Source organism: Antechinus flavipes, chromosome 1 (assembly GCF_016432865.1).
Source record: "Antechinus flavipes isolate AdamAnt ecotype Samford, QLD, Australia chromosome 1, AdamAnt_v2, whole genome shotgun sequence".
Taxonomy (NCBI): Eukaryota; Metazoa; Chordata; class Mammalia; order Dasyuromorphia; family Dasyuridae; genus Antechinus; species Antechinus flavipes.
The window spans coordinates 242448901-242465577 of record NC_067398.1 but is presented as its reverse complement, the minus strand read 5'-3'; the positions used below and the strand labels follow the sequence as shown (position 1 = coordinate 242465577).

General features: G+C 35.7%; 1 protein-coding gene across 2 annotated transcripts in view; it reads right to left on the bottom strand.

Moving 5' to 3' along the window:
- PCSK5 (proprotein convertase subtilisin/kexin type 5) overlaps positions 1 to 16677 on the bottom strand; it is a 610712-nt gene that overhangs the window by 205159 nt on the left and 388876 nt on the right. The gene's annotated exons all lie outside the window — the stretch shown is intronic.

The following is a 16677-nucleotide window of genomic DNA, read 5'->3' as shown; positions in this document are numbered from 1 at the left end:
AGCAGCTGAGGTAATGGGAAAGTCTGGCTTAGTGCCTCATATCTCAAAACTACAAAGGAGACTCCTCAAGGCTGCTATCACACGCTGACCATGCTTCTATTTTTGTAACTAGAGCCAAATCTTGATTATTCAGGGGTCAGTGGTCCAATCTGTAGTTTAACTGATTCCATAGTTCTCCTCTTTCCAATTTTTTCCTTCCCACTTGCCTGCCTTCATCTTTGTCATTTTGCTACTCTCAAGCAACTATGAGAATTTATACTGGAGGCCTGGTACATCTAAATTCAACCTAAACCAGGTGGGAGTGGGATAGGGATAGGAAGAGAGAAAACAAAGACATTTTTAGAATTCTAACAAGCGCCTCAGACTTCCGAATGCAAACAGACTTTGTCTACCAGGTCAGGAAGCAATGAATTATATAACCCACATCATTCTGGCAGCCAGAGTTTGAATGTGGATATAAAGTAGGGGAAGTAAATTTCATAGTGTCAATATTGCTACATATTCAAAGGTTTGATGGTAAAAAAGATTGACATGATTTTCTTTGGTTATCTGAGAATTTAAACCTCTGAAACTCACTCTTGTCTCCCAAATCATAGGCAAGTCAGTCAGATATATATTTAGTAATAATTTGGACTCAGTATTATGATCGATTTTATCCTTTACGAAATAATGCACCATAGACAAAGTAGACAGCTAAATGTAACTAATAAGTAATGGAGACCAGTATTTAAGAATTTGTTTTTTTTTTTTTTTAAATTCAGGAAAAAAAAAAAAAACCCTCAAACATATTAAGAAGCAAATTGATGAAAGGTCCCTTATGTTAACTATTACAGAACCAATACTTTTAAATTCAAACAAACAAAAATAATCTGTGTGATCAAATGTCAAAACTATTCAACATATTCCCAGGTTTTAATTATACATTTATCAACCTTTTGCTAAATTAAAAAAAAAAAAAAAGGAATCTTCAGTTTTGAGTTTCTCTAGTATACCGAGCAAATTATGTATCAGTGTGAGAAGATTGCAAGGATCGGGGCTGGGAGGGTATGATCAACGATAAACATAACCAAGAAAGAAAGTAGATAGAGAAATGGCCTCAAGCCAGAAAGATTTAAGGCCTGAAGAACTGCCTCTAACATTTACTGGTTGTACCGTGCTGGGCAAGTTTCTTGACTTGTCAGTGACAATGGTGACTTTTCAAATGGAAATAGAGGTCACTAATCTGAACATAAGGATCCCTGTAGGTCACATATTAACTTAGTTTGAAAAATATAATGCTATCCATATTTTATTGTATTTTTATTATATTAAATGTTTTCAAATTGCAATTTAGTCTTATTTGAATTGTACTCAGGAGTGTTAGGTATTTGACACTTCTGCTCTAGATAATCTTTAAAACTTCAGAGAAAATGTCAGCTTTCATTGGTAAAAGGTTTCTTCCTCTGGGAGTTCTCTATGCTAATGAAATTACAAGTGTAATCCTGTCCCTTCTCACCTCCCACCCCTTAGCATGTGCTAAAAGGAAATAAAATTATTTCTATTTGCAGATAACATTATCCAAATTACCTTACAGATATGTCAAGCAAATAGGTATTCTACATAATTAGGCAAAATAATAATAAAAAAAAGTCATTTGGAAAAAATAAATGGTCAAATATATCAAGTAATATATTGAAAAAGGAGGAAGACAAATGTAGTAATTGTCAAGACCATCTAGTATTGGATTTAAAAAAAATAGAAAATTAAGTCTATGAAACAGACCACAGACGCAAGCCTTCTAAATATATGCCCATGATATTTTCTTAAACCAAAAAGCACAAACTATTGAGGAATAAATGGACAAAAAATGTTGGGAAAATTGGAGAGCAATATGAGGAAAACTATTTTTAGAAGAGTAGCTCACAGAGTATATGATAATACATTCCAAAATAAACTAATTATTCAAATACAAAATATTGTATCATAAAAATTAGATTAGAATGGAAGGTTGTGATTTTTTTACAATTATTAATGAGGAAAAGTTTGAACTTGGGAATGGGATAAAAGAGATCATAAAATGAACTAGATATCAATTATATAGAATATAAAAACTTGTGCAGAAATAAAATTAATCCAGCCAGGATCAGAAGAAAAGATACATATTAGGGGAAAATAATATTTTCATTAATATCTGGTAAAAGTCTGAAAGACAGAATCTATAGAAAATAGATATAAATATACAAAATCAAGAGCCATTCCCCAATAGGCTGGAGGTCAAAAGGAATGAATAAATAGTTTTGAAAAGAAATAAAAGTCATAAATATCTACATGAAAAATTCAAAATCACTAATAAATCAGATAAATGGAAATTAAAAGAACACCATGGCAATAATCTAGCAAAAGTTCATAAAAAAAGAAAATACTCCTACCTCCAAAATTATCCAATATCAGATATTTGCCCCCTACCTATATGAAACTTCTTTTTCAATCTCCTTTGCTACATTTTTGATTTGCTGCATTCCCTGCCCTCTTTGCTTATTTTGAAACCTTGGTATATTTATCATCCACCATCTATCTATCTATCTATCTATCCATCCATCCATCTAACTACTTATCCATTTTTTTTTTCTTGATGATCTCCATTTCCAGGGCTTCAATTAACAACTATAAGGATGACTACTAGATTTACATATTTAACTCGCATCTATCTTATGAGCTATAATTGTGTATCATCAGCTTCCTCCACTCAAATGTCCCACAGATATCACATACTCAATATGTTTGAAACAGTACTCTTTCTACCTTAACCCATTTCTTTCCCTAAGGCCCTATTTCTACCAAGGATACCACCCTTGGAACTCAGTTTTGGAGTCACATTCATATCTTCATTTTCCTTCATCCCTCATATACAATCAGCTGTTAAATCCTATTGATTCTTTATAATAATTCCCATATGCAGTCCCTTTTGTCTATTCATGCAGGTACTATTCTTATTTAAGTTCTTATCTCTTCTTCCAGGAGATTTCTGCTCTTTAATCCTTCCTCTGTACAGCTACAAAATTGATTCCTAAAATATGTCTGATCAAGTCCTTTCCCTAATCAGCAAAGATCAAGGAGTACCTTATGCCTATCAGATTAAGTATAAAAGCTTCCATTTGCAATTAAAGCCCTCTAAACACTGTTTCCACAATGCTATTCTAATTTGAGAGTCCTGACACAACAGTTAGTCTAGAAGGACAAGAATCTGACCATACAAAGAGATCTCTCTTAGGCTGTTTGGGGACTAGAGTATTGTATACAGTAGATCCCTCCCTATATCTGGTAGAAATCTTCTCCCTTGATCCCAAATCCATTGGAGATTATTTGTATACTAGCTGGTACTCAGAAAGGAAATCCCTATTTCCTCCAAACAGCCAAAAGGTTCTTAACAAGGATGCAAAAAGTTGAGGACACAGCTATAACATCTAGTCCTCTCAGCTACCATCCAGGGAAACAACTTTTTTTTAGAGAAGGGGTTAATCATTCCTACTAAATGTCAACCAGTTGCCACATTCAGTGAGGCAAGCCAACTTAAATGAAGCAGTAGGGCACACCTGAGGAGGCTGTATGAACAGAGCAAGTTCACCACTATCTCCCTTCATATTCTGATGGAGATAGCCTAGCAGTCTGAACCCAAGAGCACTGTCAAATTATTTATCATCGGACTCTGAAGTCATTTATGACATTAAAGAAGAGCCATTAATATCTGCTTTGCCACTGCATCCTGAGCTCTAACTGATTTTCCATCTGACTTCCATCTGAGATCTTCTACATGTGCTCTCTCTTCACTGGAATGTGGACTCCTTGAATAAAGGGATTATCTTTTCTGTTTGTGTCTCTAGTGCTTGGCAGAGTGATTTGCACATAGTAAACATTTAGAAGATGCTTTATTCATTAAAAAAAAAGCCTCTTATAATATGGTTTCAATCTATCTTTCCAGATGTATCTCACATTACTGCAATATACACAGTGATGGTCCAGATAATTATCTTGGACTGGCTTTTCCCCATATATAACATTTCATCTTTAATCGCTGGGTCTTTGCACAGATTCAATCATTCCCCATGCTTGGAATGTTCTTCCATTTCACCTCTGCATTGTAAAATTCCTAGCTTCCTCCAAAACATAACTTAGGGGGCAGCTAGGTAGCTTAGTGGATAGAGCACCACTTCTAAAGTCAGGAGGACCTGAGTTCAAATCTGGTCTCAGACACTTAACACTTCCTAGCTGGGTGACCCTGGGCAAGGCGCTTAACCCTAATTGCCTAAGGGGGGAAAAAAGTAAAACAGAACTCTGGTGTCACTTCCTAAAGAAGACTTTTTATGATCTCTCAGTTGTCAATGTTTTTCCTCCATTGCTGAAATTATTTGATTTTACTTTGTACATATTTGCCTTTTTTTTTAAATTTTTGTCTTTATACATGATGATTTTTCTTAATTAGAATGTAAACTCCTAGAGGATTGAAGGTTGGAAAGCTTTATTTTTCCCTTTTTATTGATGGTACTTAGCATAAAATCTAGCATATGATTTTTCTGAATTAGATTTAAACTGCTAAAGCTGTGTCAAAAAAAGTTATGTTGGTGGAAACATCAATTGAGCCAATTACTCTGGAAAACTCTTGTCAAACACAATGGTTAATGTTAAGACTACCTTTTGTCTAACAGTTTTTTGGGAAATTGATTTTATAGAGGGTTTATTTCAGTATTTATTAAGAAATCTCTATAATGCCAAAATAAAACATACATTTTGGAAGAGAAATGGTTACCATTATGAGCTAGCATGGCTTTAGAATTCATGCTGCATTAACTTTATTTCTTTTGTTGTAAAAGTCTTTGGACTTCCAGGGAAATACTGAACACAGTACTGTTGAATTTTATCAAGGCATTTGACAAAGTCTCCTAAAAATTGTGGGCAAAGAGAGATATAAGGTGAATTTGAAAGAAAAAAATTAATAAATATTGAAAATGAAAGGAAATTGAAATTCCTTTGCACTCTTAGATTCTGGATTCACAGAGTGGCTTTTAATGGCTCAATGTTAACAGAGAGGGGAATCTGTAATAATAGGGCACAAGAGTCTGTTCTTCTGCATGTTTGTCTTAGTGATGCAGATAAATGCATAGAAGACATGCTTGTTATATTTTATCAAGATTATGCATTAAATTTTGAAAATAAGGCCCCAAATAATCTCAATAAGCTAGAATGATGGGAAGATTTATTAAGATGACACCTAAATCAATGCATATGAAATTATTCACTTCAGTTCAAAATTAAATTCATAAGTTCACAATAAAGAAGAAACTGACCAGATAATTATTTAGGTTAAAATTGGGGATGGGATGGGGATTATAAGCTCAATGTAAGTCAACAATAGTAAAATAATATACTCTTGAGAGCATTTAAAGAAAACAGTGTCCTGAACTGGGGAGGCTAATGTTCCCTTGCCAGTTGTAGTGAATTCCCTATGAATGAGACTTCAAGGAGAGGATAAATAAACAGTGACCTAGTCAGGTCACATCTAGAGTATAGAATTCATTTTTGGATACCACATAAGAGGAAAGACAATGATAAACTGGTGTATTTCCAGAGCAAGGACCTTGGCTGGTGAGATAAGGGATAAGTAAGTAGAAGATCCTGTGAAGAAATCAATGATGGAATAAAGAAGACAGAATAATTGTCCTCAAGTATATGATGGTTAGCAGAGAGCAGAATTTAGAGCAACACATAGAGGCTAAAGAGAGATTTGCCTCATTATAAGGAAAAAACTTCATAATAATAAGATATATGATAAGAATAACATAATGAATAATATCCAAAAATGAAATCTTCCAGTATAAGCTAAATAAGTGCTTGTAGAGAACTAGTAGATCTTCCTTCTCATGTATGGAATCAGACTATATTTCAGTGTTTTCTCCCAACTCTGAAAATCCATGGATTGTCAATGCCATTAGTGTGAGTACACTAAAACCAATGCTAGATTAACTTTATGCCATTGTAATCATCTCCTGTTAAATAAAACAATTACTCTAACTCAACTTCATAATTATATACTCAATAGAATGATCTATGCATGAGTGATAAAAATGAAACAACTGGTTATCACAGTCTCATCCCTTCTAATAGCTTTCATATGAGCTACTTTGGAGGAAGATTGCAATAAAAGACTGTTATGAAAGATAGTACAGCTTTCTGAGGAATGATTTCAGCAAATAATTCATACTCTTACTGTAAGAAATGTTGGGTTTTTTTAAAGGATCCTGTCAGCTCATTAAGACAGCATCATTCTTCTGTACTGTTATTATGGTAACTAAAAAACTACAGCATTAAGAAAATAAATACCAATATATACTTTAACACAATTATTTCTAAATTTGTAAATAGCAATTTCAGTCTCATCAGTAATTTCTCAAGTGATATTTATCAGTTATGCTCACCATGATATTTGACTGAGCTGTTTGGAAGTTTCCTTTCCCCATCTCTACTTAAAGAAAATGTTATATAGTTCATGCTTCAACCTTTGCTTCAGGTCAATAACTCAAGTTTTGCTCCTTTAAGTAGTTCAGTCTTTGGTACTATTTGCTTAAATTCCTTCTTAAAAATGGTATTTTAAATATGCTATTAAGTTTTTATTCTTATCTAAATCCACTTTTTTTTGTCATGTTGTAAGCAATAGAAATAAGTTTAAACACAATGATTTGTGAACTTAAAAAAATATTCAAATACAGTAATTTTTAGACTTTGTAGGTATCTACATTTCTGTCTATTAAGATGAGCTCATTTATTTCAGTCCAGTGTCTCTGAGACTCCTTTGGGTCCTACTTCCCTCAGAATTTCCAAATGATCTCATCCTTGCTGTGTGTATAGGGTGAATACTTAATATTGGCTCTTTGAACATTTATCTACTGCTGTCTGATTTTTGGCCCATTTGTCCGAGTTAGATCAAGCTCAGATTGCAAACTCTTTTTGTAAATCAGCATGTAATAGCATTGAACTCTGTATTGTTAATAAGCATATAAATATAAATGTCTTTGATCATAAAGACATTAAAATAGGAACTAAACCTAGACTTCCAAGCAAGGAATCTCCCTCTAATAATGTACATTGGCAATAAAATATCCTAGAAGTTGAGAGATTGATTTGTCCTGTCACTATATCAGAAGATTTGAACTCAGGTCTTCCTAGTTCTGAAGACAGTTGTCTATTCATTACTTCACAGTACTTTTTTTCATGATTATGAATAGAGAGGAAAGAAAACTTGCTAAGTTTGCACAAATCTGCATAGTGCTTTGAATATTGTCATTCAATTGTTTCAATCATGCAAAACTTTTTGTGATCCTATTTGGGATTTTCTTGGCAACAATACTATAGTGACTTGCAATTTCCTTTTTCCAATTCATTTTACAAATGAGCAAATTGAGGCAAATGGGGCTAAAGTGATTTACCGAGGGATCACTCAGCTAGTAAGTGTCTAAGGTCAGATTTGAACTCAGGAAGATGAGTCTTCTTGAATCCAGGGGCAACTCTATGTACACTATGGCACCACTTTGCTGCCCAGGCTTTGAACGTTAAGATATGAAAATTTGGGAACTTTCTCCCTCTGCCCCTTAGAATTTATATTTTCTTCCTTCAAAACTCAGCTCTAATGTCACCTTCCACAAGAAGATTTTCCCAAACTTTCTTTCCTCTTAATTATCTTTTATATATTTTATATCTATTGAGTGTACATGCAAATCCACTTATGATTATACATAAGATTTATATAATATATAGGATGTGTTACATATTATGTTGTATATAACATATTTTCAATTAATAAATATTTATTAAGGGCCTACTATATGCCAGGTACTGTGCTAAGCACTAAAGATTCAGAAAGATGCAAAGAAGCCCCTGCCCTCAAGGAACTTATAATGCAATAGGGGAAACAACATCCAAACAATTATCTACAAAATAACTTTAATAACAACTAAATAAATGTTATTTATAGGATAAACAGGAAATAATTAACAGAGGGAAGACACTAGAATTTAAGAAATGTTGGGGGAAGACTGTCCAATAAAAGATAGGATTTTGGTTAGGATTTAAAAGAAATTCAAAGAAGTTAGTAAGTGGAATGGAAGAGGGAGATATTCCAGGTATAGAAAATAGCTAGGGAAATGTTTGGAGTGTCCTTTTTGTGGAATATCCAGAATGCCATTATCATCAAATTAAAGAGAATGTGGTGGGGAGTAAGTGTAAAAAGACTGGAAAGAGAAGAAGCTAGACTATGAAGAGTCTAGAGGCAAAGCCTATGAAGGGCTTTGAATATCAAAATGAGCATTTTGTATTTCATCCTGGAGATATCAGAGTAGGTGTGATAAGTTCAGACCCAGATTTAGGAAAATCATGTTAGTAAACTAAATGAAGGCTAGACTGGAGTGGGGAGAATCTTGAAGTAAGCAACCCACCAGTAGGCTACAGCAGAATGAAGATGCAAGGTGATAAAAGCCTGCACTAGATTGGTGGCAGTGTTAGGAGTGAAGAAGAACTATTTGAGTGATGTGCAAGGTGAAATCAATGGGCCTTGACAACAGCTTGGCCATGATGGGTAGTGAGGAGTTGAATATGATACCCAGGTTTCCAGCTTGAGAAACTGGGAGCATGGTGATGCCTTCTACAGGGAATATAGACATGGGGAGGGTTTACAAGGAAATATAATGAGTTCCATTTTGGATATTTTAAGTATAAGATATCTACTGGACATCCATTCTGAAATATCTAAAAGGCAGTTGGAGAGACAAGAGAGCATAGGCAAGCAAAGAGCTTGAGGCAAGATAGGTAGATTTAATATGTAATGTATAATCATATGTAATGTATATCATATTCATAACAAATGATATACAATTATGTAATTGTGTCGTAAATATATATCACAGATCATTTATATTTATGTGATATCTATAGCTATATATAATTATACATATTTGTGTATAATTAACTTAGATTAGTTAATAGAATACTAGGCTTGAAGTTGAGAAAACCTAAGTACAAATCTGGGCAGATAGATGGCACAGTGGATACTGCATAGGACCTAGAGTTGGGAAGAACTGAATTCTAATTCGACCTCAGATACTTACTAACTGTACGGCCCAGACAAGCCACTTAATTTTATTTGTCTTAATTACTCATATGTAAAATTATCTGGAGAAGCAAATTGCAAACTACCCCAATATCTTTGCCAAGAAAACCCCAAATGGGATCATGAAGAGTCAGACATGACTGAAAAACAACTGAACAACAATAGAAAGTACAAATCTGGCCTCAGACATTTGCTAACTTATCTGTCTAACTCTGCGCAAGAAACTTAACTTGTCTCAACTTCTACAAGGAGATAATATATATAAAGCACTTTGCAAATTTTAAATCACTAAATAAACTTTAGTTGTTTTTTAACATTACATAGAATTGCAAATGTTCTCCTTAAAGATAGTTTCCCAAGGGAGTTTCCCTTTTGACTTTGTGTCTCCCATGAGATCTTAGCACATAGTAGGCACTTAATCAATACTTGTTGATTAATTGCCTTACAATGAACATAAAGAGTTTATAACATATTAGACTGTCTCATGTACTTTCACTGAAATAGTATAACTGTATGATATCCATCCATTAAAACATATTTCAGATTCTACCAGTATCAAGAGCCCATCATTGAACTGGAAAAGGAAATAATTAAGAAAGAAAGAAAATTTTCATTAAAGCATGAAAAATACATTTGGGAATGGATAATTTCCAGAATGGCATAGGTCTCTTTGATCTCTACCATTCCAAAAAGAAACAGTATCTTTTCTGTCCTGCAGGCCATAATTAGAAACAGAAATATATGTTTACATGTAATCAAATTTAGAAGTAGAGGCAAAGTATCAGCTTTCACTCAAGGGCCAGGATTTGAAGCAGAGGGTTAATATGTCTAAATCCAGTTCAAAATACAGGATGGGATAGATTTATGAGAGGTGTTACAATTGAGGTAGAAAATGGAGTAAAAATAACTTCTCATTATTCTAGGGAGTATCTCATAGTTGCAGAATAGAAAACTTGATTCTTAATAACTCCAGACACCCAGGGAACAACTTTTGCTGCAGAACCCAGCAATTACACCGGCAGAATTTGAATATGGAGGAGTCAGTATAGAAAACATAGCTTTTCTGTGTCATTGTCCTTACCCCCAAATTTTGAAAATGGCTTAACACCCATTCAGCTTTCTGCTCTGCCCACTCACACCTCTTCCCAATAAGCATACTATTTGTGCTGAATATATTGTTTTTTCCATTAGGGAAGGAAGGTAGACAGGCCAAGGACAGAACTGAAAGGGTGGGTGGGAGAAGAACAAAGGGAGGGAGGGGAAGGAAATAACTATTTGTTCAGTCTAACACGGCTCTTTGTTTATCTTGTGATCCAGCCCACTAAATTAGCAACCTGGCATGCCAGTGGTGCTTGCCTGCTGGGCTAATGGGGCACAAAAGCTTAAGCTGAACCAGTATTTTGAACACTGTAGATTTGCCTTCCAGGGCTCTGCACCTGCAAATGCTTGGATAAAGTACTCTCTTTTGAACAGCTGTTCTCCACAGGGGTTCAAGCAACTGCCTGTCAGCTGGGAGAAGAAACTGCTGAGAGACTCCAGATTGCCTCGACTTGACTTATCAAAGACTTCAGTCTGTTCCTATTGCCCATGAATTTTGGAGAAATATAATTATCTTGTATGGTAGAGGGAGATACAGAAGCAACCCTAAAGCAAGTCTCACCCAAATTTGTTACAGGAGAAAGAAATACTTTCAAAGGTAGACATTCCTTCCTGAATGGGAAAAGGCTAAGCAAATCATAGTATAAATGCAACATAATATTACTTTGCTTTAAGAAACAATGACTATAATAAACATAGGGAAGTATGGGAAGACTTTTGTGAATTGATACAAAGTAACATAGAAAGAACTAGGATTCTAGTTCTTTCTAGGATAACAACATTCACAAACTTCATGACAATATAAATAGAAAAGATGAGACAATTATAATTGAATGCTATGAAATTATAATGATCAGTATATAGGACTGCTTGCCATCTTGGCGGGGGTGGAGGGAGGGAGGGGAAAAAACGAAACATAAGCGAGTGCAAGGGATAATGTTGTAAAAAATTACCTTGGCATGGATTCTGTCAATACAAAGTTATTATTAAATAAAATAAAATTAAAAAAAAAAGAAATTATAATGATCAGGATGGGCCTTCTAGAAAAGATATGAAAACACATCATCTTAAATCCTGATTCTTTGTAGAGATGGAACTATAGGTGTGGAAGACTTCATATTACATTTCTATTATGTTAGTTTTGTTTTCCTTTTTTCTCTTTATTGTAAAGAATGGCTCTCTGGGAAGGAATGGGAGGGGTTACAGTGAAAAATATACGTGACATGAAATATCAACCCCCCCCAAAATTTAATATTTATAAACATGTTATAGTTGCTATTTTTTCCTATATTCTCCCCTAGCATTAACTTGTTCCACATTAACAGAGGAATTAACAGGGGAACTCAAATTCAATCATCATCCAAACATTTGTGTCTCCATTAGCCTCCTTCATACCATGGTTTTTCTTTGTACCTAATGTGTAGGTTACTGACTGCTTGGGATACCATGGGAGAGAAGGCATTGAACAGGAGATCCCTAATATCACAACACAAAACTTTCATACTAGCTTATTACCATGTTGGTAAAAACAAAAGAAATTTCCAGTTTGGTTTGGAAAGAATCAGTCACTAGTAAAATTTGGGGCAGAACAAAAGGGAAGCAATATGATCATGAAAGCTACTATGGTGATATAATGTACCTGAAGAATTAGTCTGCCTGGAAAGAGTCAGAATTCAGAATTCTTCAGGACTCTAATATGAAGAAGTGATGGTTGTCATCCTAGGATTCACTTTCCCTAGCTTTTAAAGTGGATTGGGAGGGGGAGGAAGGGGCAGAGGAGAAGGCTTTTTTTGTTTGTTTGTTTTGTTTTGTTTTGCTTTGTTTTTGTTTTTGTTTTCGTTTTTAGTTGTATTCTTCCTTCTCCCCTTCTGGGGAGTTTTTGCTTGTTTGGTTGGTTTTTGAAAGTTTTCATTTCTAACGGCATTGTCACTAATACAACTTGTTTGCAGCACTATTGTTCACCAGATCCTAAAGATTATACTGGAATAAAACCTGGAGGCCAACTAGACCAGTACCTTCCATTTATAAGCAAGAAAATAGACATCCAGGGAGGACAAGTGGGCTGCCCAAGATCATGTAAGTAGAAGTTGTCAGAGGAAAGATTGGACTCTTATCCTATAACTTCAAAGTTAGTAAGCCTTTCTCTATTTCTTAAAGTGTAGCATTTTAAAGATATTCTTTCTCTCTAAGTCTCAGTTTCCTTATATGTAAAATGAGGAGAGTTACACAAGATAACTTTTATAATTCTGAGAACCATGATCCTATGTTGTTTTTAAAATGACACCTAATCTACCTAATTCAGTACATTAAAAAAATATTCTTTGTTCTGAATGCAAATCTCACTACAGGGGTAAACTAGTTTCCTTTCTATACTTTCTTTCCTTCCCTTCTATCATGGAGAACACATTTTAAAACAGTACCAAATGAAAGCAAATGGATCAGCATTAGATAGATATGGCAAAGGTTGATGTTGGGACATTCTCTTATAAATGAATACTTTGGAATTTCATGGTGAGAAAAGATGCCAAAAGAAGCTCAACCCTTCTTCTGTCACATCAGTAGGAGGGATCCTACTGATTGGGGACATACAGCCATAAGGAGGCCTGGAATGTTGTGGCCATGTGGTTAAAAGCTCAGCCACTTAGAGCCAGCAGCTGTTTTATATTAAAAGGGTCATGAGCAAGCACTGATTTTTCTTTCTCCCTCCCTCCCTCCCTTCCTTCCTCCCTCCCTTCCTCCCTTCCTTCTTTCCTTCCTTCCTTCCTCCCTCCCTCTTTCCTTCCCTTCTTCCCTCCCTCCTTCCCTCCCTTCCTCCCTCCCTCTTTCCCTCCCTCCCTCTCTCCTTCCTTCTCTCCCTCCTCCTTTCCTTCCTTCCTTCCTTCCTTCCTTCTTTCCTTCCTTCCTTCCTTCCTTCCTTCCTTCCTTCCTTCCTTCCTTCCTTCCTTCCTTCCTTCCTTCCTTCTTTCCTTCCTTCCTCCCTCCCTCCTTCCCTCCCTCCCTCCCTCCCTCCCTTCCTTCCTTCCTCTCTCTCTCTCTCTCTTTCTTTTTTTTTTTTTTGGGGGGGGTGATAGATAAATAAGTTGAGGGCTTATCCCACATCATTGAATGGCCAGCCTTGCCCCCTTTCCCCCTTAAACAATCCAAACTACTCTCTTTGGGGATGGTTGATCCATGGGCTCATAGATCTCAAAAGAGCTTCGGACATCAACTATTCTAACCTCACCTTTTTGACTTATAAGAAAACTGAGACATTAAGTAAAGTGATTTTTCCAAGATCACACCAGTAGTAAAGATCACAGGAGGGATATGAACCCACACCTTTAACCAAAGAGTTAATGTTCTTTCCTCCTTCTGCTCTATTTGAACTCAATTTTTCCTTTGGAGCATCTAAAGGGGATACTATTCATTCTAGCCCAAGGAGGTCGTCTCAGGATGCCACAGGCTGGCTGATGCTCAGATGGATCTTGATTCTTGAGACTAGGGTAGGCAGGGAGGGGGAAGGAGGGAGGGGAAGAGGAAAATCTTTGGAGATGTATCCTCTGACTTTCTGGAATCTCTGTTGCTCTTCTCTTGAAGTCTATCACCCCACACATTCATATTCAGCACTTTGGAAACAACAAAGCAGATGTTCCCTGTAAGATTGGTTTCTGAAGAATGCTCAAACAGATTGAAGCCAGTGAAGATGTCATCTGCCAAATGCCTGTGATAGAATCCATAGAGCCTCTGACTCACAAGTTTCCTCACTGAAGTCATTTCAGGAGAAGCCAGCATTGAAAAGCAAAATATGCAGAGGGGGACTAAAGAGTGCCAAGGGGGCTCACTGTCCTAAGCAAACAGCAACTGTGTGAGGAGAGATTATTTTTTCTAGAAGCAGGGGATAAGATCTCCATATGTGTAAAACATACCTTTGCACTTTAGCATTTCACCAAGCATACTCTTTCAAATGAAACCCAGATGAATAATGGATAAAGAAGGAAAAAAAAGAAAGAAAGAGCCTTTACTGTTGGGTTCAGTAACAACAGCTGGTACAGTCTCCATTAATCATATAATCCTGCATCAGAAAGTCTTGCTTGACTTGGAAAGAAGGTTTTGGTCAGGTAGCCATAGTCACACAGGGGCAGCTGAGAAAGCTTTGTCTTTGAGAAAGGGGAGTAGGGGGGAAGCCCCCAATTGATCTGATGCCAGAGTATTGCTGCTTTGCACCTGCATGCATTTATTTTGGCATGGCTGCAGTTCCTGTTTAAAAAATTAGGAATTGGCTTCTCACTCCTTGCTCTGACAGCAGAAGAATTTAGTTTTGAGAGAAGAATGAGAGCAAGTCTTCCAATCACAATAAAATGCCACTTGAAAAGTCGAACTTCGCATTTCTAGTCACTGTTACCCAGAAAGACTTACCTTTGCTCCCCTGGTCTCCATTTCTCTCCCTTTCCCTTCTCTGTCTCTCTCTCTGTCTCTCTCTCTCTCTCTCTCTCTCTCTCTCTCTCTCTCTCTCTCTCTCTCTCTCTCTCTCTCTCTCTCTCTCTCTCTCTCTCTCTCTCCTTATCCTTCTCTATTTCTAAATTTATCCCTATCTGTACCCCATCCCTATTCTTACCTCATGGTAGGAATTTAGGATTCATACATATACACACCCAAATACAAACACAGTACATTCAGGATGGGGATCAGGAAAACTCATGTAAACAATATCACTGAACTAAGTTCATATATATAAATATAAATATAAATACTTATATATAAATATATACATGCACAAAACATACACACATACATACAATAAGTCTCAATCTTAGTTACACACATGGTATGTGTATTTTATACATGTATAAACACATATACATACATATCAGCTACAACATATTATGTTTCATATACTCTTCAGTTACATATATACATATATGTACTGCATATATATATACAAACACATGTGTATATGTAAATACAAGTTATTTAAGGTCGTCTGAGGATAAGCTTAGTTATATTTGGAGCTCACCTGGAAGTTGAATACCTACTGATGAATTCTTTGGTCAAAGTAACTCTCAAAGACCATTTCTTTACTAAAATCTGTGCTCTGAGGAAGACTTAACCATTCTTTTAGTCATTAAGGTTAGTAACCTTAGGACCATGCTTAATTCTTCACTCTCCCTTTCCCCTCCTGCCCTATCCAATTGGCTGCCAAGTCTTATCAGTCAAAGTCTTGCTTCTATTTATGTTTCCTATTTACATGGCCACCTACCTAGGTCAGAATAAAAATAAAGTCTTTGAAGTACTTAAGTATAAGTTCTTATCCTTCCTTTACTTCAGGAACTGAAGAAGTTGGTTAGTTTGTCACAGTCTAGCTCCAGTTTAGATCTTCTCATCTTAGGCCCTCACCAACTTTAGCTGGGGAATGAACAATGGGAATTCCTTCTACCAGCAGACAATGTCCTGGCATGCGAGGCCTATAAAGTGACCTGAAATCATCTGGAAGTGAAATCCAATTTCACACCACATACAATGGCACAAATATGTGATAAATGTTTCTTGATTGATTGGAAGAGGACTTGAGCTTTTGAGAATTAGGGTTTCTCTTGCTCTTGTAGGATCCTTGTCAGCATTAATAGAATAAGAAAAAAATTGAGTGTTGAAGATGGAGGTGAGGAGAGAATAGCAAAGGAGATGTTAAGTTTAAGAGGAAAAAAAAGTGTATGCCTATGGAAATGAGACTGAAGGAGAGATTCTGATAGAGTAAGCATTCATAAACTCATAATTTTTGAGGTGGAAGTGATCTTAGAAGAAGTCTAGTCTAACTTTCGTTTGTGTGTGTGTGTGTGTGTGTGTGTGTGTGTGAGAGAGAGAGAGAGAGAGAGAGAGAGAGAGAAAGAGAGAGAGAGAGAGAGAGAGATTAGAGAGAGAGAGAGAGAGAGAGAGAGAGAGAGAGAGAAAGACAGACAGAGAAAGACTTGCTCAGAATTACCCAGATAATAAGTTAGCAAATGGTAGAGCTGGACTTTGAAACAATGTCCTTAGATCTCCAAACCAGGTTTCTTTTCTTTGTACCATTGTGCCTGTGACCTGAGAAAGTATATACTTGGACTACAGTATTCAATAAATTACCCCAGACAGCGAGTCAACTAGATTTAGTTAAAGAAAAGAGGAAAAAAAGAAGAAAAACATAGAATATTAGGAACCATTAGTGTTCCTAACTAGAAGGAACAAAGGTCCTTATGCAAAAGGAAAGTTCATAAGAGGATCTCTAGTTTTCCTGTAACATTTTTAAACCATTATCATTCCAACAAATTTCATGCTCTTTTATGTCTATAGTACTACACTATATACCTACACTAAATAGTAAATACTTAAATAAATAAATAAATAATAAGCACTTAAATAAATAAATAATGACTTTGTCAATTTTGGGGAATTACTACCTTCCAAGTGATCTACATACCCAATATCATCTTCAC